Source organism: Salmo trutta, chromosome 21 (assembly GCF_901001165.1).
Source record: "Salmo trutta chromosome 21, fSalTru1.1, whole genome shotgun sequence".
NCBI lineage: Eukaryota > Metazoa > Chordata > Actinopteri > Salmoniformes > Salmonidae > Salmo > Salmo trutta.
The window spans coordinates 26,627,061-26,648,477 of NC_042977.1; the positions used below are offsets into that span (position 1 = coordinate 26,627,061).

General features: G+C 41.9%; 1 protein-coding gene across 2 annotated transcripts in view; it reads right to left on the reverse strand.

Moving 5' to 3' along the window:
• Window positions 1–21,417, reverse strand: part of LOC115157060 (catenin delta-2) — a 160,159-nt gene that overhangs the window by 133,181 nt on the left and 5,561 nt on the right. The window contains exon 4 of one of the 2 annotated variants that reach the window (XM_029704954.1): window positions 10,268–10,361. The gene's annotated coding sequence lies outside the window, so the exon portion shown is untranslated. Of the gene's footprint in view, window positions 1–8,568; window positions 8,855–10,267; window positions 10,362–21,417 lie in introns of those variants that run through there. The other variant, XM_029704953.1, reaches the window with a different exon arrangement.

Sequence of the window (21,417 nt, forward strand, 5' to 3'; positions counted from 1 at the left end):
GTGATTATGTTAAGATTGATTGTTTTCTATAAGATAAGTTTAATGCTAGCTAGCAACTTACCTTGGCTCCTTGCAGCCACAAGGTCATTTTGATGCTGTACTCGCGTAACAGGTGGTCAGCCTGCCACGCCGTCTCCTCGTGGATTGCAATGTAATCGGCGTCCAAAAATGCTGATTAATGATTGTTATGAAAACTTGAAATTGTCCCTAATTAATCGGCCAACCTCTAATAGCTAGTTCTCATAGTCCTAATGGTGGTAATGGAACATGCAGTTAGTTGGGTATTCGCCTGATGTTTTTTAAACTTAATAAATGAAAAACGTATGATAAAAACATGCCGTGGAGTATTTGGTGTGGTCCATATACCAACAACAAAAAATGAGCGCATGATCACTGCTGTCTCTCATATTTCATGTGTCAGTGGATTTTATAATCAGAAGTAAAAATGGTATCTGAACACAGCATGTTTCTACATCCACTCTACTTCCCTGTGGCTCAGTTGGCGGAGCATGGTGTTTCCAACGCCAGCATGGTGTGTGCAACGCCAGGGTTGTGGGTTCGGGGGGCCAGTACAATTTTATTTTATTTTTTTAATAAATAAATAAAATAAAATAAATGCATGAAATTAAATGTATGCATTCACTACTGTAAGTCGCTCTGGATAAGAGCGTCTGCTAAATGACTAAAAATGTAAAAATGTAAAAAAATGTACTCCACTAATTATAAGAACTATAGTCTGGGTTTCTAATGATGTCATGTTCATCCTGCTTAAAAGTAAAAACTCAAACAGGAAGTACCAGTGACGTGTGGATGCTACCCTACAGGACTGTTTCGCTAGCAGACTGGAATATGATCTGGGATTCTTCCAATAACATTGAGGAGATTACTACATCAGTCACCAGCTTCATTAATAAGTGCATCGACGACGTCCCCCCCACAGTGACTTTACATACAATATCAGTCAAGTTTAGACACACCTACTCATTCAACGTTTTTCTTTATTTGTACTATTTTCTACATTGTAGAATAATAGTGAAGACATCAAAACTATGAAATAATACATATGGAATCACGTAGTAACTACAAAAAAAGTGTTAAACAAATCAAAATATATTTTATATTCTTCAAAGTAGCCACCCTTTGCCTTGATGACAGCTTTGTACACTCTTGGCATTCTCTCTACTAGCTTCATAAGGAATGATTTTCCAACAGTCTTGAAGGAGTTCCCACATATCCTGAGCACTTGTTGGCTGCTTTTCCATCAATCTTCGGGCCAACTCATCCCAAACCATCTCAATTGGGTTGAGGTCGGGTGATTGTGGAGGCCAGGTCATATGATGCAGCACCATCACTCTCTCTCTGGGTCAAATAGCCCTTACACAGCCTGGAGGTGTGTTTTGGGTTATTGTCCTGTTGAAAAACAAATGATAGTCCCACTAAGTGCAAACCAGATGGGATGGCATATCACTGCAGAATGCTGTGGTAGCCATGCTGGTTAAGTGTGCCTTGAATTCTAAATAAATCATAGACAGTGTCTCACAAAGACACAGTAGTTGGAACCAAAAATCTAAAATTCGGACTCATCAGACCAAAGAACAGATTTCCAACAGTCTAATGTCCATTGCTCGTGTTTCTTGGCCCGAGCAAGTCTCTTCATCTTATTGGTGTCCTTTACTAGTGGTTTCTTTGCAGCAATTCAACCATAAAGGCCTGATTCACCCAGTCTCCTCTGAACAGTTGATGTTGAGATGTGTCTGTTACTTGAACTCTGAAGCATTTCTTTGGGCTGCAATTTCTGAGGTGCAGTTAACTTTAATGAACTTATCCTCTGCAGCAGAGGTAACTCTGGGTCTTCCTTTCCTGTGGCGGTCCTCATGAGAGCCAGTTTAATCATAGAACCTTGATGGTTTTTGCGACTGCACTTGACTGACCTTCGGATTGACTGGCCTTCATGTCTTAAAGTAATGATGGACTGTCATTTGTCTTTGCTTATTTGAGCCGTTCTTGCCATACAGAGGGTAATTCGTACGGCCCAGTACATCACTGGGGTCGAGCTCCCTGCCATCCCGGACCTATATACCAGGCGGTGTCAGAGGAAGTCATAGACGGTTCTCTCTGCTACCACAAGGCAAGCGGTACCTATGCACCAAGTCTGGAACTAAAAGGACCCTGAACAGCTTCTAGCCCCAAGCCATAAGTCTGCTAAATAGTTAGTCCTGGTAGCTATTTGGTTATCTGCATTGCCATATTTGCACTAACTCTTTGGACTCATCACATACGCTGCTGCTACTGCTTATTATCTATCCTGTTGCCTATTAACTTTACCCCTACATTTGTACATGTCTACCTCAGTTACCTCTGCACATCGGTACTGTACCCCGTGTGTACTGTATAGCCAAGTTATTGTTACTCATTGTGTATTTATTCCTTGTGGTTATCTTTCTATTATTTTTCTCTCTGTATTGTTGGGAAGGGCCTGTAAGTAAGCATTTCACTGTTAGTCTACACCTGTTGCTTACGAAGTATGTGACAAATACATTTTTATTTGATCCTCGTGTAGAAATATGTTGTGAAAATAAAGAGGGAAGATTAGTCAGTGTCAGAGCAGCCTTTAGAGACGGAGGCTAATGAAAAGAGAGGTTAAGTCCACACAATGGCTGAACTCATCTTTGATATCCATAGACCTGACTGCACTTCCTACTGCAGGGGTTCCCAAACTTTTTTTTGTCCACGACCCCATTTTGATATCCTCTACGGGCTAGGGGGCAGTATTGAGAAATTTTGAAAAAAATATGTGCCCATTTTTAACTGCCTCCTACACCAACTCAGAAGCTAGGATATGCATATTATTAACACATTCGGATAGAAAACACTCTGAATTTTCTAAAACAGTTTGAATGGTGTCTGTAAGTATAACAAAACTCATATTGCAGGCAAAAACCTGTGAAAAATAGATTTTAAAAAAATGTGAATTTTCTGACTGTACTATTTAGTGTCATTGTGTTATAGATACCACAGTTAGAAAGGATTCATTTCGCAACTCCTACGGCTTCCACTAGATGTCAACGATCTTTATAAAGTTGTTTGAAGCGTCTGTGATGAACAGGGAGCAAATTAGAATGCAAGGAAGTTGACACGTCATCACTTCATTTTTTGCGCCTGCGCATAAATCTGAGAAGAGTGCATTTGTCATAATCGTTTTTCTAGACAAAGAATAGGTTGTGTGAAAATATTACTGATGTTTACTGATGTTTCACGTTAAAAATGGACCAAAAGATTGATGCTAAACAACGTTTGACATGTTTGAACGAACGTAAATAGAATATTTACTCGTTTTTTTTAGCTTTTCGGCGTGATTTTACACCCTCCCCCACACGTGTTGTGGGAGCCTACTTAACGCAAACTACTAGGTGTTATTTGGACATAAATTATGAACTTTGTCAAAAGAAACCACATTTGTTCTGGACCTGGGATTCCTGGCAGTGCCTTCTGATGGAGATAATCAAAGGTAAGGGGATATTTACAATGTTATTATGATATTAGATGCTGCTAACTGTATAGCCTAGCATGTTGTTATTAGCATAGTACCCCGTTTATTGCAAAATGTGATTTCCCAGTAAAGTTATTTTGAGATCTGGCCATTCGGTAGCAATTACGAGATGATAATATATTATTCTTTGAATGACAATATTATAATTTACCAATGTTTTCGAATAGTAATTCCGTGATTTGTAACGCTGGATTCACTGGGAGCATTCGAGCCGAAAAAAATTCTGAATTTCACCGCGACTGTAAATGCTGTTTTTGGATATAAATATGAACTTGATGGAACTAAAAATGCATGTATTGTATAACATAATGTCCTATGAGTGTCATCTGATGCAGATTGTCAAAGGTAAGTGCATAATTCTAGCTGGTTTTCTGTCTCAGTTGATGCCCTTCTTTATATTGGCTAAACATTACACACAGCTATTGTCAATGTACTCTCCTAACATAACCTAACTTTATGCATTCTCCGTAAAGCCTCTTTGAAAAACGGACAACGTGGTTAGATTTAGGAGATGTGTATCTTTCAAATGGCGGAAAATAGTTGATTATTTGAGTATTTGAAATGATTAGACTCTTGCAGTTTTGAATTCCCCGCCATGGTCACATGACAATGAATCCCAATACCGGGCAGGGATCCTCAACAGGATATCTGAAAATGTTTGCGACCCCAACCATGTGAAAAAAAAATACGCAATTAACAGCCAAAGTTTACTTTGTTTACTTTTTAATTTGGGGCTATGGCAGTCAATTGCAAAACATTCTAACAGTATTTCTGATTGTCTTCTCAACTTACAATCACATAGTTTTAACGTGGGGCTATGACAGTCAATTGCAAATGAATCACTGATGAGATGGGTGTGCTTGATACATGTCGTGTCCAAGCTTCTCAAAGTCAGGGGGCGTGATCAACAGTGCCTCACCTCACCTCTGCTGTCACATCCAACTTGGATCGATATTTGGTTTTAATTCAGACGAGAGCACTGCTGAATCCAGCTTCACACAGATATGAGCTGGCAAAGGGTACCATGAGTTTTAATGCTCTGAGGGAGACGGCAGGGTATTCCCTTTGAGTCAGGAACCAAAACTCCTCCGTAATAAGCTGTGAATGCTTTGTCTGCAGCATTCGGTCACATGACAGCTCGAAAGGCCACACTTGACTGCTGCACTTGAATCATTCCGATTCAAGCGCAACAGTCAAGTGCGGCCTTTTCCCACGATCTAAGGGCACTCTGATTGAATTTTATCTATTAGAATTCAATCATTTTCATTTCAATTTTATTTAGCTTTTGGAAATTCTTCTGCGATCCAATTTTCATATCAGGGGACCCCACATGGGGTCACGACCCCTAGTTTGGGAACCACTGTCCTACTGGGTGGGTGAGAGAGAGAGAGAGAGAGAGAGAGAGAGAGAGAGAGAGAGACCCAGCCCTTTCACTCCATGACACACTCTTATTCCTCCAACAACCCAAACTGAGATATATTTATTTATTTTTAAACAAGAGGAAACAAGACCAGGACAGTGTGGACAAACTGTCCAAAAAGGAATAGTGTTCTATACAGTGCAGTATAATAACTGTCTTTTTCACTCCATAATAGACGGTGCATTAGGCTAAATCTACTGCACCTGACACAAACAACTAAAAGTCATCATGGCAACAACTTGGCAACCATTAAGGGGCATTGATTGATTGGGAAAGCAATACAGCGTGGCTTTGAGGCAAGACCTACAATATGCCCAGTGGGCTTACAGACACTGGCGTAGCGCAGTTTCTCTTGACCCTCCACAAAGTCGGAATTTGCCCCCCCCCCTCCTTAAAAAAAACATATATTGTTTCTATTTAGAATGCTGGCTGGCAGCAATAATGTATTTACTTGTTCAATAATTAAAGTGGGAAACATTTGTCACTGGGTCTCTGGCAGTCATCATCTTGGTTTTCTGGGAGAGAAGGAGAAGGAGGGCTGGCACTCTCACTAGAGGAACTGTCACTAGAGGAGAAAGAGCAAGGCCACTGTCATTACCGGGCCAGGGCAGTGAGGTCTCTGTCGGGACTGCTAGTGATAGCTCCTGCATAAATAGGCCTACTAGCTTCCACCTGCCATGGTGTTTCGTCATTCGAGGACGAGATGGTAGCTGATGTGGTTATCTTCTGTAATTTTGCACAAGCTTGATCAGACAAAGCTTTTATGCAGCGTTTTTGTGCACCACTTGGTCTTGCCATTTGTTTATCCATCTTGAACAATGCACTCAGTCTCCATCCGAGTCCGACCTGATGAACCTAACTTTTTTTTAACTTGATAGTTAATTAGATGAGGAGGCCAAGGAGGGCTGGCACCGGCGCCGCTGAGAAATTGGCTAATTAGATACATGACAACTATATTGTCTGTCTGTCTCACCTACTACCATGTAGAATGGACAACATAAACACTTCACTTGCTACATGTGAACATTAAAAAGGAGGGTTACTGTCAAAATTGTAAGTCGCTCTGGATAAGAGCGTCTGCTAAATGACTTAAATGTAAATGTAAAATGATTTATAAAAAATATAATAATAATAATTAGACATAGGTGTGCGATGACGAGCTTGTGGGCCCCTCCCCTCCAGGGCCGGGTTCCGCTACTCCAGTACTTACAGAAAAAGCTGTGTGTCACAATGTCTTATTAACAATCTGTGACATACATCCAAGCCTGCCACTTAAACTGAGAACACTGCAGACCAAAATACTGACTTATTCCTTTGATAGACAATATGTCACTGTCTCTCATAACGTGACAAACTGTAGTGTATGACACATGGTGATTGAGAAAACTCATCTAGGATCTGATGCACTGGTTCTTCCAGTCAGTGCAAGATTTCCTTTGGAGTTTAAATGATCCTTCACAGATAGGCCCAGCCAGCCCTACCACTAATCAGCAGTAACACAGATGACACCATGAACAACTACTGGTTTTTAACTCTCTTTTTTAAAACCAATGCTAATGTGGTAGATTCCGTGCACATGCAGCACTTTAATAATTAATGATAATAACGGCACTCTGCTAGTCTGAAACGTCAGATTTTTTTTACTACTACAGCCAATCATGGGATTGATGACCTAGGCCTATGTCCATTATCTTCCACCAACACAGGGAGGGCTCTGAGGCTGGTGTTGGGGACTGGTAGTTGGGCTGGGGCTGAGACAGACAGACCATGATATCAATCTGCCGCTTGGATGATTGGAATATAGCCACCTGCACTCAGACGACAACTCATTTAACACAAAGCTTATCATACAAGCTCATCAGGTCAAACAAAGGATGATTCAAATTGATAACAAATCGGGTGACACCGCTTTAAAACCCCATCTCCCAGTCAACTATAAGTTGAATGTCTTCCTTGTATCGAGGACAGCAGAAAGATTCTGTTTGACCACCAATAAATGGGTACAAGCCCAGGAGAGAACAGAAAACTTACCATACTACCACCACAACCTAGTCTCAGGAATCCCGGATTTAGGGAACATCAGTACATTGTGAGAGGCAACTCGTCTGTCTAGTGACTAACAACAACCCCTACTCTTGTGGCTTATGGCTCTAACCACTGTCAAAAAAAACAAACAAAAACAGAACTGAATAAAACAAATAGGCTGGGAATAGTTGTGGCATTTCAGATATCTGTGAGCCTACATTTCAGAAGTGCAGAGGGATGTAGGCTACGGTATGTCTAGTAGGCTATGTATTAGCCTATACTATAGTGTCTCTACAGTACACCATATATAACGACACCAGATCTCATTGAGTAGCCTACAGCCAATGAATGGTCTAGCCTCTCCGCACTGACTTGCCTATTTACAGCCTCTGCGATCATTCATCTAGCCAGCCCCTCAAAATCATAAGTCAAATGGAGGCGAGGCAATTGGATGGCAGATCTTCTGACTTTAGCCCCCATTTTTCTCAATCACTGAACCAGTAAAATCATGTATCAAATCATCCTGGCCATTATTGAGCCATCTCTAGTAGGCCTATATAAAGAACCCATTGGTAAGTGATGGAATAGGCCAAGGTTTCTGGGATACATATACACAAAATCATTGACGTTGATGACCCAGTGAGAGCCAATAGTCCCTTTTGTTGGCCCTAGGGAAACAAGCATCATAATTGTCTGACCAGAGGACGTGTCCTATTGAAATCACCAATGTTATTATTCTTGATAGAGCAAAACAAGTGTTTGACAGCTTTTTAAGTAGCTACAAACCATGGGCTCAATTTTGGCCCCAAATAAATGGAAACAATTCTATATATGTAGCCTACTTTTTACAGAAAGCACCCCAAACGATGAACATGCATAGGAAAAACATGACTGTTCTTGCAATATTCATGCCAAGGCATTGCAGTCCATAAACGATCAAACGCCGAGCATCACATGCAAATAAAAAATAAGGGGCATTTTTATATGGAGTTGATCTAACTGAGGCAATGCATCCTATTCAGATAAATAAAAATGATGAAGATAGGCTACCTTTGGTGATGAAAGACCTGTTAGTCATACAAGACAACCATGCATAGTCATGGAAACCTATAATAAGATGCTTATTCATAGGGGGTCATCATCAGCTATGAAAACGAGACATTAATCTCACCATTGCACATTTTTTTTACAGCATTGCATTACAAACAAAAGAATGACGGTCATCTGCGATCTGCTGTCGACCGGTATATTCTTATAAATATATCGTTGAAATGTAGGTCAACCATAAAGTAATAGTTTCTTCTTGTTTTGCATCCACGCCATTTTCGGTCAACAATCAATGCAACAACCTATATATAGCCCACAATAAACCAAAAAATATTACACTTTCGTCAGCTGGAAAAACATCTGTCAGAATAACAAAAGGCAAAGAAAATGAATACAAAGGCATGCCAGAACCAGCGATCTTTCCTCCCTTCCGAGACGAGTGTCAAATGCATGCTATTTTGTAATTGTGCGGTGTGCATGGAGTGTATGACAGCTGGAAAAGCAACTGGAATGACATTGCGCTTACTGTAAAATATCCAGGGGAACCGCGTTCTTCTCGACTCCCCTCGATTGGTACCCAAAATTCAAACCATGTAAAACATTCCTAACGAAGGGTCCGAAAACATTACGCTCGACGATGGTGTTTGCCGAAAAGACAGCATCCACTGAATGGTCAAGAGAGACCTCTGTAAGTGCGGGCAGGGTAGGGAGACCAATTCGTTGCGGTGTGCAGCGAAGAAGGCAGCGGCGTTTGCTCTCTACCATCCTCCCCCGTCTGTAACATCCCCCTTGCTGTCAAACAACATTGTGCAGCTCAGGTACGAGTATAGGCAGCGACACCTGCTGGTGATGCACGGATGAGCATCTCTTTCTCACCCACATTTCACGGCATCTGTAGACTAGTCTAGGCTACACAGCCATAGTTAATAGGTATAATCTGATCTAACATGGTCTACTCTTCTCTTCTTACTAGTTCTTACGTTGAGCTGAATTTACTAAACTCAAGATGTCCGTAAGCTATATCATAGTTATATAGGCTACTTATTGCTTCAATGGAAATGAAAATTAGGTGTCCATCCATTTAGTCCATAGGACCTTGATCTTTAGGTGTCCATTGTGCATATGATGTGATCGACAAAGATTACACTTTTTTAAAGCAAATGTCTAATAAGGGTCTATTTCCCTCTCCACTCTCGTAGGCATCCCTCTATTGTCTAGCTCAACCTAGTTCAGATGACATCATCTGTCCCCCAGGCATAGAGCACCAATATGACTACTGTACAGATGTGGGCCAGTCGCCACATCACTTCCTCTTAGTCAAATGGGCACACCACTGAGGCAGACAGCTACATAAGTAGGCCTAATGTTTAAAATATTTGTATTTGGGTCGGGGTGAGTGGATAGAGGTTTTGAAAGTTGATAAAAATTCCTACCACCCACTCATAATTTAACCCCTTTTGAAAGAAATAAATGCATAAATATGCATTACGTGGAGGTTTGCTATTCCTTCTGCACACACTTCCAAGGTGAATGACCCTGAGGGAGCCTGTTTATAACACAATTCACATACAGTAGCCAGGAGCACATATTTTGCCCCTGTTTTTCTAACAAAAATAAATAATAAAAGGTCATATAAAAAAGGTCACACAAAAATGAAATTAAAGTTCAAACAAAGGTATACACAGGATGCAGGGAAAGCTGTGTGAAACACAATATCATGTTTTTGTATTTTGTGTTCACCCGTAAACAGGTGCACATAAATACTAAAGTACATTTCAACAGTATTGTTGAAGGTACATATTTTAAGATATAGCGTTGCATAATAATTCAACATGGTGGTAGAAGGCACACATTCCCTGGCTGCTGCTCATTGTTTGTATCAGTAGTGTGTCATTCTGTCCCCAGGGACAATAAGAGCACAGCACACCTGATCTCACTCTCTTCTCTCTGGTATCACACACCATGCACCGCTCTTATAGCCCAAGAAATACCTGAATAACTTTGCACTGTGTTTTGTTATGGTGTGGAAAAATGCATACTCTGCAGCCACTGCTGCTGAGTTGAAAGAAGATTTGCCAGCAAAGGTAGGCTCTACCTTTGATTTGTATCTCACTTGAGGTTGCAGTATGTGATGGAGCGTCTCCTTCACTAGACATTGGACTCTTAAATGTGTATGCAAGTATTTATTCAAGAGCAACATGTTTAAAAAATATATATTAATTCACCAGTCAAATCCCTCCATTTTCATCATCAGTACTTGGGATGCATGGGGAATGTTCAGCCAGTGTCAGAGGAGTAGTTGCATAGTCTCTGGTAAACCTTGAATGAGAAACAACAGAGAGACACACAGTGAGTGGACTCATATAAACAATACAGAGTATGTTCCACAATCCATATCCCATAACACAAGTCAAACAATTCAATTGCTCACAAAAGAGCATTGTGCCATAATTGCTTTCCTTGGTGAACCTTAGCAACAGAACAGTCCAGTAGACCATGCATGGGGTGGTCAAGTCATACGAGCAATGCCCTGGCCTGGGGAGCGTTTACAATGGCACACTATTCCCTATGTAGTGCACTACTTTTGACCACGGCCCATATAGGCTCTAGTCAAAAGTAGGGCACGCAATAAGGAATAGGGTGCCATTTGGAATGCAGACTGGTAGATGAAACCAGGCTGTAATCCCCAGCTGAGCCAGTCTCCCCGGCTCAGAGGCCTCCCCACAGAGACAACGGCAAAGTCTGAGCCCAAGTGCTTCCATTTTGGATCAATGTCCTTTTTCTGGTCGATATAGAAAACTAATTCGCTCGTGACCTTGAAGAGGAGATTATAGGATGAAAGGCCAGGGATTTAGCCCCCAATGCACATCCCCCCAACCCAAGCACAATCTAACTAAATGTATGAACAAGAGACTAGAGAGAGTGTGGGGCACCACTGCTCTGTTGAACTGTAGCTCTCCCTTTTACTTAGGCAGCTTGAGTCACATATGGATAAAGTAATTGCAAAAGTATGTTTTCAATCATTATTCTGACAAATGTGAATGTACAGCTTTTTGACAATGGACACTATTGGTATTTTACAGTGGAGCTCTGCTGTTGTATACAGTGCTACATTCTAGTTTACCAGCTCTAGGTTTCCCCAGTGCCCAGCTTGGCAGTAATGTGATGAAATGCTATAATAATTTTAAAAACACCTTGGTCATATAATATGCTGTACTGAAAAGCTATATGACAATATGTCACCATCTAGTGGACTTATTGATTACTGCAGGGATGACTGATCATCCTTCTTTCACTCCACTCAAATGATATCTTTAAACTCTAAACCACATATATTTTGGATTTAACGCCAATATAAAGTATTTCTCATTAACCATGACCAATGTATTAGAGAGCCACTGGGGAGTGGGGACCACATCAAGTGCAATCACAGAGATGCTATAAACTTGTAAAGCTAAAATCAATCTGGATAAGTGTTGCACAAAATATATACAAGTCTGTTTAGAGAGGTTGCGTAAATGCGCAAGACACATTTCGGTTGAATGCATTCAGTTGTGCAACTGGCTAGGTATCCCATTTCCACTCTATAAATGCTGCGTTCATGTGCAAGTGGGAACTAGAAAAGTTGGACATTTCTGACATGTTAACTGGTTATAGCTATACACGTGCCGCTTTCAACAAATCAGCAAGTGGGACATTTCTGAGTTTCCTAGGTCCGACTAGCATGTGAATGCAGCAAGAGTACCACAGTATGAATCATAAAACCTAGCGGTCAAACAGGGAAATGGTTCCAATTGTTTTTAAGAAACTTCAAATAAGGGCCGTTTTTCGTGTAGGCTCACTCTGGCATGACGTTTTGATAACCATGTAAATCTCTCTCAGACAATGTGACTTATATTAATATATTTGCCTGTATTTACCCCCAACAAATGAAATACTAATTAGCAGCTAATGTGGCTATCATAAAGAACCACATATGCCATGACGATCTGAAAAAGACTGCCGAATCGAGGCAAAGGTAAGAATCTCTGGATGAACTATCGAATGTTAGCTAAATGTTCTAATGAATAAATTGGCCACATTTCTTTAAATTTACCTGTTAGCAAGGGTGGCAGCTAGAGATTAAATGCAGGAGCTTGCAGGGATTTGTAGTCTTGCATGATGTCTACTTTGATGCTAATTAGCATTTTTTCGAATCAGCCAAATATATTGATAAAAGTCACCTTGTCCGAGAGAGATTTACACGGTTATCAAAACATCACGCCATGGAAAGTCTACATAAAACATTGACCTTGTTTGAAGTGGTTCTAAAATCCCCCCAAAAATGATTGGTGGAAAAAGTATTGGAACCATTCCATTTGACTGCTAGGTTTTATGGGTATTATGACACCTCCACTGTGAGGCTCTTATGTGACTTGTTAAGCAAATCTTTGTCAGACAGAGCTGTAACCATGCATTCTATGTAAAGGCAATAGACCTAAGCAGATGTGAGTATCTAAATCCAGAAATGTTCACACGGTTTAGCGCAAATATTCCTGACCATAAAACCTACTCTACCTCGGTATCCACATTGAGTACAGTTTATTCATTTCATACTAGGCCTACTACTCGAATCCTCTTATATCACTCCAAAAATTTAGCTCGGATTTTACAGTCGGAGGATGACAGATTAAGCTACTCAAGGAAAATGCTGGTATCGACTAACAACGGCTGGCTGGCTGCAACCAGAGTATAGCCCTATTCGCACAGGACTAGTAATATTAGAGAATGTTGGTCATGTACACACACTACCGGTCAAAAGTTTGGGGTCACTTAGAAATGTCCTTGTTTTTGAAAGAAAAGCAAAACAAATTGTCAATTAAAATAACATCAAATTGATCAGAAATAAAGTGTAGACATTGTTAATGTTGTAAATGACTATTGTAGCTAGAAACGGCAGATTCTTTATGGAATATCTACATAGGCGTACAGAGGCCTATTATCAGCAACTATCACTCCTGTGTTCCAATGGCATGTTGTGTTAGCTAATCCAAGTTTATCATTTTAAAAGGCTAACTGATCATTAGAAAACCCTTTTGCAATTATGTTAGCACAGCTGAAAACTGTTGTTCTGATTAAAGAAGCAATACAACTGGCCTTTTTTAGACTAATTGAGTATCTGGCGCATCAGCATTTGTGGGTTCGATTACAGGCTCAAAATGTCCAGAAACAAAGCACTTTCTTCTGAAACTCCTCAGTCTATTCTTGTTCTAAGAAATGAAGGCTATTCCATGTGAGAAATTGCCAAGAAACTGAAGATCTCGTACAACGCTGTGTACTACTCCCTTCACAGAACAGCGCAAACTGGCCCTAACCAGAATAGAAAGAGGAGTGGGAGGCCCCGGTGCACAACTGAGCAAGAGGACAAGTACATTAGAGTGTCTAGTTTGAGAAACAGACGCCTCACAATTTCTCAACTGGCAGCTTCATTAAATAGTACCCGCAAAACACCAGTCTCAACGTCAACAGTGAAGAGGCGACTCTGGGATGCTGGACTTCTAGTCAGAGTTGCAAAGAAAAAGCCATATCTCAGACTGGCAAATAAAAATGAAATATTAAGATGGGCAAAAGAACACAGACACTGAACAGAGGAACTCTGCCTAGAAGGCCAGCATCCCAGAGTCGTCTCTTCACTGCTGACGTTGAAAGTTGTTGACATTTATGCATGTTGCCTTTCATTATTTTGTTCAGTTTAAAAATGACCGACATGGCAGATTTGGACGGGACTTAAATGAAGGATGTTGTGATCTGTCCTCGTGCACAATCTCCCCCATTAAAACTAATCCTGTGCAAATAGGGCTTATGTCATCGACGGCACCGCATATATATACTCTTCGCCAAACCCACTGGCTCAAGGTCATCTACAAGACCCTGCTAGGTAAAGTCCCGCCTTATCTCTGCTCGCTGGTCACCATAGCTGCACCCACCCGTAGCACGCGTTCCAGCAGGTATAGCTCACTTGTCACCCCCAAAGCCAATTCCTCCTTTGGCCGCCTCTCCTTCCAGTTCTCTGCTGCCAGTGACTGGAACGAACTACAAAAATCTCTGAAACTGGAAACCCTTATCTCCCTCACTAGCTTTAAGCACCAGCGGTCAGAGCAGCTCACAGATCACTGCACCTGTACATAGCCCATCTATAAATAGCCCAAACAACTACCTCTTCCCCTACTGTATTTATTTATTTTGCACCCCATTATTTCTACTTTGCACACTCATCTACTGTCAAATCTACCATTCCAGTGTTTTAATTGCTATATTGTATTTACTTCGCCACCATGGCCTATTTATTGCCTTTACCTCCCTTATCTCACCTCATTTGCTCACATTGTATATAGACTTATTTTTCTACTATATTATTGACTGTATGTTTGTTTTACTCCATGTGTAACTCTGTGTTGTTGTATGTGTCGAACTGCTTTGCTTTATCTTGGCCAGGTCGCAGTTGTAAATGAGAACTTGTTCTCAACTTGCCATACCTGGTTAAATAAAGGTGAAATAAAAAATAAATAAAAATATACTGCACACTGTATTTTTCAAGGACGTGATTCGCATCAGAAATCCTGATCATGTTTGAAGCGGTCTTTTGAGTATCAATGATGGATGAAAGTTGTGCATCATCTGCTATAGACAAGCCCAAAAATGTGTGCAGCGAGTGCACCTTTACCTTATCTGTTTGAATGAAATGTATTATAGTGATATATTTTCTATTCATTGATTAAATTGTAAAATATCACCTACAGATCATTAAAAAAAGGATTGGCACCTTTTATTTCCCCAGCAAAGGTTTTCAGTCCAATCAATATAACTCACTCACACTTTATGACCTCCATCCCACTGATGTAGCTATAACTGATGAAGGCCTAGCAGCATACAAAATATTAGTTTATTGCTGATTGTAACGACATTCAAGTCAATGTAGTACATATTTTCACTACTATTTCTTCAGTGTTGTGAATGACACTTGTGTTTCCTTGTTTTATGAGTGGCTATGTGAACATGTCAGTGATGACATCCAGGCACTTGTCATCTCCCGTCTGGATTACTGCAACTCGCTATTGGCTGGGCTCCCTGCCTGTGCCATCAAACCCCTACAACTCATCCAGAACGCCGCAGCCCGTCTGGTGTTCAACCTTCCCAAGTTCTCTCACGTCACCCCGCTCCTCCGCTCTCTCCACTGGCTTCCAGTTGAAGCTCGCATCCGCTACAAGACCATGGTGCTTGCCTACGGAGCTGTGAGGGGAACGGCACCTCCGTACCTTCAGGCTCTGATCAGGCCCTACACCCAAACAAGGGCACTGCGTTCATCCACCTCTGGCCTGCTCGCCTCCCTACCTCTGAGGAAGCACAGTTCCCGCTCAGCCCAATCAAAACTGTTCGCTGCTCTGGCACCCCAATGGTGGAACAAGCTCCCTCACGATGCCAGGACAGCGGAGTCAACCACCACCTTCCGGAGACACCTGAAACCCCACCTCTTTAAGGAATACCTGGGATAGGATAAAGTAATCCTTCTAACCCCCCCCCCCTTTAAAAGATTAGATGCACTATTGTAAAGTGGTTGTTCTACTGGATATTATAGGTGAATGCACCAATTTGTAAGTCGCTCTGGATAAGAGCGTCTGCTAAATGACTTAAATGTAAATGTAAATGTAATGACAGAAGTTAAAGCTGCGTGTGCAGACTTCATAGCCTTGTTGAACTGCATGATATCCTCCAAAGCTCCACTGACACAGATTCCTGGGATCTCCCCCTTAGCCTATCTCAACTAAACATCAACCCAACCGGTGAGTTATTCATTCAAATGTTCCTATTTCATTGGCTACATTATAGTAGTTATTCCCTATAGTGCACTACTTTTGACCCAGATTCATATGGCCCCTGGTCAAACAGTGCATTATATCGGGAATAGGGTGCCATTTGAGACGTAGCCATGATGTTTCAATACAAAGAGCTATCACCATTGTTTTTTTTACTATATCTCTCACTGTGTTGCAGCATGTAGATAACATATTCTTTACATTCTCCATAATCTTTCTATTGGAGTAGGAGCTGACATGGAAGAAAGTCAAGGCTCCTCCTCAAGTGCTCTGTCAGAGCAGAAGTATAACAGTTAACTTTCAGGCCTGAACACTGAGCCTGGCCTGCACACACCACCACACAGTCTCCCAAAGTCACATAAACTTGGTGTAAAAAAACTGGAGAGCACAGGAAAATTCAAAGCAATGGTTCCTTCAGCCTTTGGCTGGGACTGGGACAGACACCTGTTTTTAATATGGAAATTGGGGCAGGCATCATGGTCTTTAACAATGGATGACTCATGACATGGGCTAAAAAAAGCCAGACTGGTTGGCAAATTGTAATTTTTTAGGATCCATCTAACAAGAGGATGCAAGAAACTGAAAATAGCATGTGAAGATCTGGTTATATGTTTCACGGAATCGTAGCTGAATGAGGACATGGATATCCAGCGAGCGGGATATGCACTGCACCGGCAAGATAGAACAGCACACTCTGGTAAGACGAGGGGGGGCGGTCTGTGCATATTTGTAAACAACAGCTGGTGCACAAAATCTAAGGAAGTTTCTAGATTTTGCTCGCCTGAAGTAGAGTATCTTATGACAAAATGCAGACCACACTATTTGCCTAGAGAGTTTTCAGCTATGCTTTTCGTGGCTGTTTATTTACCACCACAGACGGATGCTGGCACTAAGACCGCACTCAGTCAGCTGTTTAAGGAAATAAGCAAACAGGAAACCACTCACCCAGAGGCGGCGCTCCTAGTGGCCAGGGACTTTAATGCAGGGAAACTTAAATCAGTTCTACCTAATTTCCATCAACATGTTAAATGTGCAACCAGAGGGAAAAAAATTCTAGATCACCTGTACTCCACACATAGAGACGCATACAAAGCTCTCCCTCGCCCTCCATTTGGTAAATCCGACCACAACTCTAGCCTCCTGATTCCTGCTTACAAGCAAAAATTAAAGCAGGAAGCACCAGTTATTCGGTCTATAAAAAAGGGGTCAGATGAAGCAGATGCTAAACTACAGGACTGCTTTGCAATCACAGAGTGGAACATGTTCCGGGATTCTTCCTATGGCATTGAGGAGTACACCACATCAGTCACTGGCTTTATCAATAAGTGCATTGACGACGTCGTCCCCACAGTGATTGTGGGGAAGCCATGGATTACAGGCAACATTCGCACTGAGCTAAAGGGTAGAGCCGCCGCTTTCAAGGTGTGGGACTCTAACCCGGAAGCTTATAAGAAATCCTGCTATGCCCTGTGATGAACCATCAAACAGGAAAACCGTCAATACAGGGCGAAGATTGAATCGTACTACACCGGCTCCGACGCTCGTTTTATGTGGCAGGGCTTGCAAACTATTGCAGACTACAAAGGGAAGCACAGCAGCGAGCTGCCCAGTGACACGAGCCTACCAGACGAGCTAAATCACTTCTAAGCTCGCTTCGAGGCAAGCAACACTGAGGCATGCATGAGAGCATCAGCTGTTCCGGACGACTGTGTGATCACGCTCTCCGTAGCCAATGTGAGTAAGACCTTTAAACAGGTCAACATTCACAAAGCTGTGGGGCCAGATGGATTACCAGGACGGGTGCTCCGGGCATGTGCTGACCAATTGGCAGGTGTCTTCACTGACATTTTCAACATGTCCCTGATTGAGTCTGTAATACCAACATGTTTCAAGCAGACCACCATAGTCCCTGTGCCCAAGAACACGAAGGCAAACTGCTTAAATGACTACATACCCGTAGCACTCATGTCCGTAGCCATGAAGTGCTTTGAAAGGCTGGTAAGGGCTCACATCAACACCATTATCCTAGAAACCCTAGACCCACTCCAATTTGCATACCGCCCAAACAGATCTACAGATGATACAATCTCTATTGCACTCCACACTGCCCTTTCCCACCTGGACAAAAGAAACACTTATGTGAGAATGCTATTCATTGACTACAGTTCAGCGTTCAATGCCATAGTACTCTCAAAGCTCATCACTAAGCTAAGGATCCTGGAACTTTACATCTCCCTCTGCAACTGGATCCTGGACTTCCTGACGGGCCGCCGCCAGGTGGTGAGGGTAGGTAGCAACACATATGCCTCTCTGATCCTCAACACTGGAGCCCCCCAGGGGTGCGTGCTCAGTCCCCTCCTGTACTCCCTGTTCACTCACGACTGCATGGCTAGGTACGACTCCAACACCATCATTAAGTTTGCAGATGACACAACAGTGGTAGGCCTGATCACCGACAACGACAAGACAGCCTATAGGGAGGAGGTCAGAGACCTGGCCGGGTGGTGCCAGAATAACAACCTATCCCTCAACGTAACCAAGACTAAGGAGATGACTGTGGACCACAGGAAAAGGAGGACTGAGCACGCCCCCATTCTCATTGACAGGGCTGTAGTGGAGCAGGTTGAGAGCTTCAAGCAGGTTGAGAGCTTCAAGGTGTCCACATCACCAACAAACTAGAATGGTCCAAACACACCAAGACAGTCGTGAAGAGGGCACGACAAAGCCTATTCTCCCTCAGGAAACAAAAAATATTTGGCATGGGTCCTCAGATCCTCAAAAGGTTCTACAGCTGCAACATCGAGAGCATCCTGACTGGTTGCATCACTGCCTGGTACGGCAATTGCTCGGCCCCTGACCGCAAGGCACTACAGAGGGTAGTGCGTATGGCCCAGTACATCACTGGGGCTAAGCTAAGCTGCCTGCCATCCAGGACCTCTACACAGGGCGGTGTCAGAAGAAGGCCCTAAAAATTGTCAAAGACCCCAGCCACCCCAGTCATAGACTGTTCTCTCTACTACCGCATGGCAAGCGGTACCGGAGTGCCAAGTCTAGGACAAAAAGGCTCCTCAACAGTTTTTACCCCCAAGCCATAAGACTCCTGATCAGGTAGTCAAATGGCTACCCGGACTATTTGCATTGTGTGCCCCCCCCAACCCCCCTTTTTACACTGCTGCTACTCTCTGTTTATCATATATGCATAGTCACTTTAACTATACATTCGTGTACATACTACCTCAATTGGCCCGACCAACTAGTGCCCCCGCACATTGGCTAACTGGGCTACCTGCATTGTGTTCCACCACCCACCACCTGCCAACCCCTCTTTCACGCTACTGCTACTCTCTGTTCATCATATATACATAGTCACTTTAACCATATCTACATGTACATACTACCTCAATCAGCCCGACTAACCGGTGCCTGTATGCAGCCTCGCTACTGTTATAGCCTCGATACTGTTATTTTTCACTGTTTTTTTTTACTGTTGTTTTTATTTCGTTACTTACCTATTGTTCACATAATACCTTTTTTGCACTGTTGGTAAGAGCCTGTAAGTAAGCATTTCACTGTAAGGTTGTATTCGGCACACGTGACAAATAAACTTTGATTTGATATAATGGTGCTGGTTGACAGTGGGATCCAGGTAGTAGATTGTACAGTTGGGCTATAGTAAATGGGGTTGCTGTAGCGACAAAGGAGTTGAGTAATTGTGATCTACTTCCTTCAGAAACAATATCCAGACACGGCCCCATTTCTATTGTTTGGACCCTAAAATAAGTATATATGTTATACAATATATATCACTGATCACAAGTTTTTGTAGAACACCGTTGCCTTGGATCTAAAACGTCTGATACCTGATATCGGCATTATTTACACTAGGTCTATCAATATCCTAATTTGTGCATTGTTTCAACCACAGATGTAGCAACCAATACTTTATGGCAAGTTAATGTAACAGTTTGCAGTGCTGTTGTTGAAGCCAAGCACCACTGAAGTGGGAACTTCATTATGAACTGTGCATGCCTACTCCTTCTATGTAATGCTTTAAAATGTAGCTGATGAGCGTTTTCAATGATTGAGCAGTATCGCATTAATGGAAACCAAGACTGTTCTCAGGGCAGGTCTGCCGGTTTTGACTAGCATAAGTGACTTTTCGCAGCAGGTTAGGAGAACGTACACAGCAGGTTAGGATAATTAACGTGGCAGGTTAGGAGAATTAGGTTAAGGTTAGGAAAAGCTTAGCTAAAATGCAAAAATAGTCCCAATGCCACTCAAACATATTTAGCTACATCCAGGCCTGCCCTGAGAACAGACTTGGTTTCCACTAACGTGATGCTGCACTAATTGCAGTCATACTATGTAGATTAATTCTTATTATAAACTGGGTGGTTCAAGCCATGAATGCTGATTGGTTGACAGCAATGGTATATCAGACTGTATACCATGGGTAATACAAAACATTTTCTTTACTGCTCTAATTACATTGGTAACCCGTTTATAATAGCAATAAGGCACCTCAGGGGTTTGTGGTATATGGCCAATATACCATGGCTAAGGTCTGTATCCAAGCATTCCACGTTACATTGTGCACAAGAACAGCCCTTAGCCATGGTATATTAGACATATACCAAACCCCCTATGGCCTTATTGCTTAATTATATTATTCCTTTCTAAATAATATGGACATGTCTTCCCAAAAGGGAGGGAACTGTGAACACAAGAAACATTGAACAAACAAAGAGTAACATTTTAATCAAATATATGATTCACTTGAAAATGTAGTTGTAAAAAATATGATAAAGATTGCATGATTTATCAACATGTATATGTTTGGTAAAAATGAGCATAAAATAGATGTAAATGTAACAGTATGACACACTAGGTGACTGGTTATTTCGGAATCAATTTAGCTAACATGTACAAACCCATCAATGTGGAGTGGAAGTGTGCAACTACTTTGTATAATGTTCCAGAACTTTACAACAGTTAGCAATAAACACAGTTCCACTATTTGTTTTCTTGTCTTTTCTGATTTGACCAGTTTGTAGAGCATGGCGTCCACAATGCCAAGATAGTGTGTTCAATTCCAGGGACAACCCATATGTAAAATGTATGCACACATGTCTGTAAGTCGCTTTGGATAAAAACATCTGCTAAATGGCATTATATTATCCTACTTAGGAAAGTGCTATAACGAGTAATTTACCTTTGAGAAGAGTTATAACTCTTTGGCTTTGAAGGATATCAAAGTATATACACTAAGTGTACAGAACATTAGGAACACCTTCCTAATATTTAGTTGCACCCCCTTTTGCCCTCAGAACATCCTCAATTCATTGGGCATTGACTACAAGGTGTCGAAAGCGTTCCACAGGGATGCTGGCTCATGTTGACTCCAATACTTCCAAAAGTTGTGTCAAGTTGGCTGGATGCCCTTTGGATGGTGGGCCATTCTTGATACACACAGGAAACTGTTGAGCGTGAAAAACCCAGCAGTGTTGCAGTTCTTGACACAC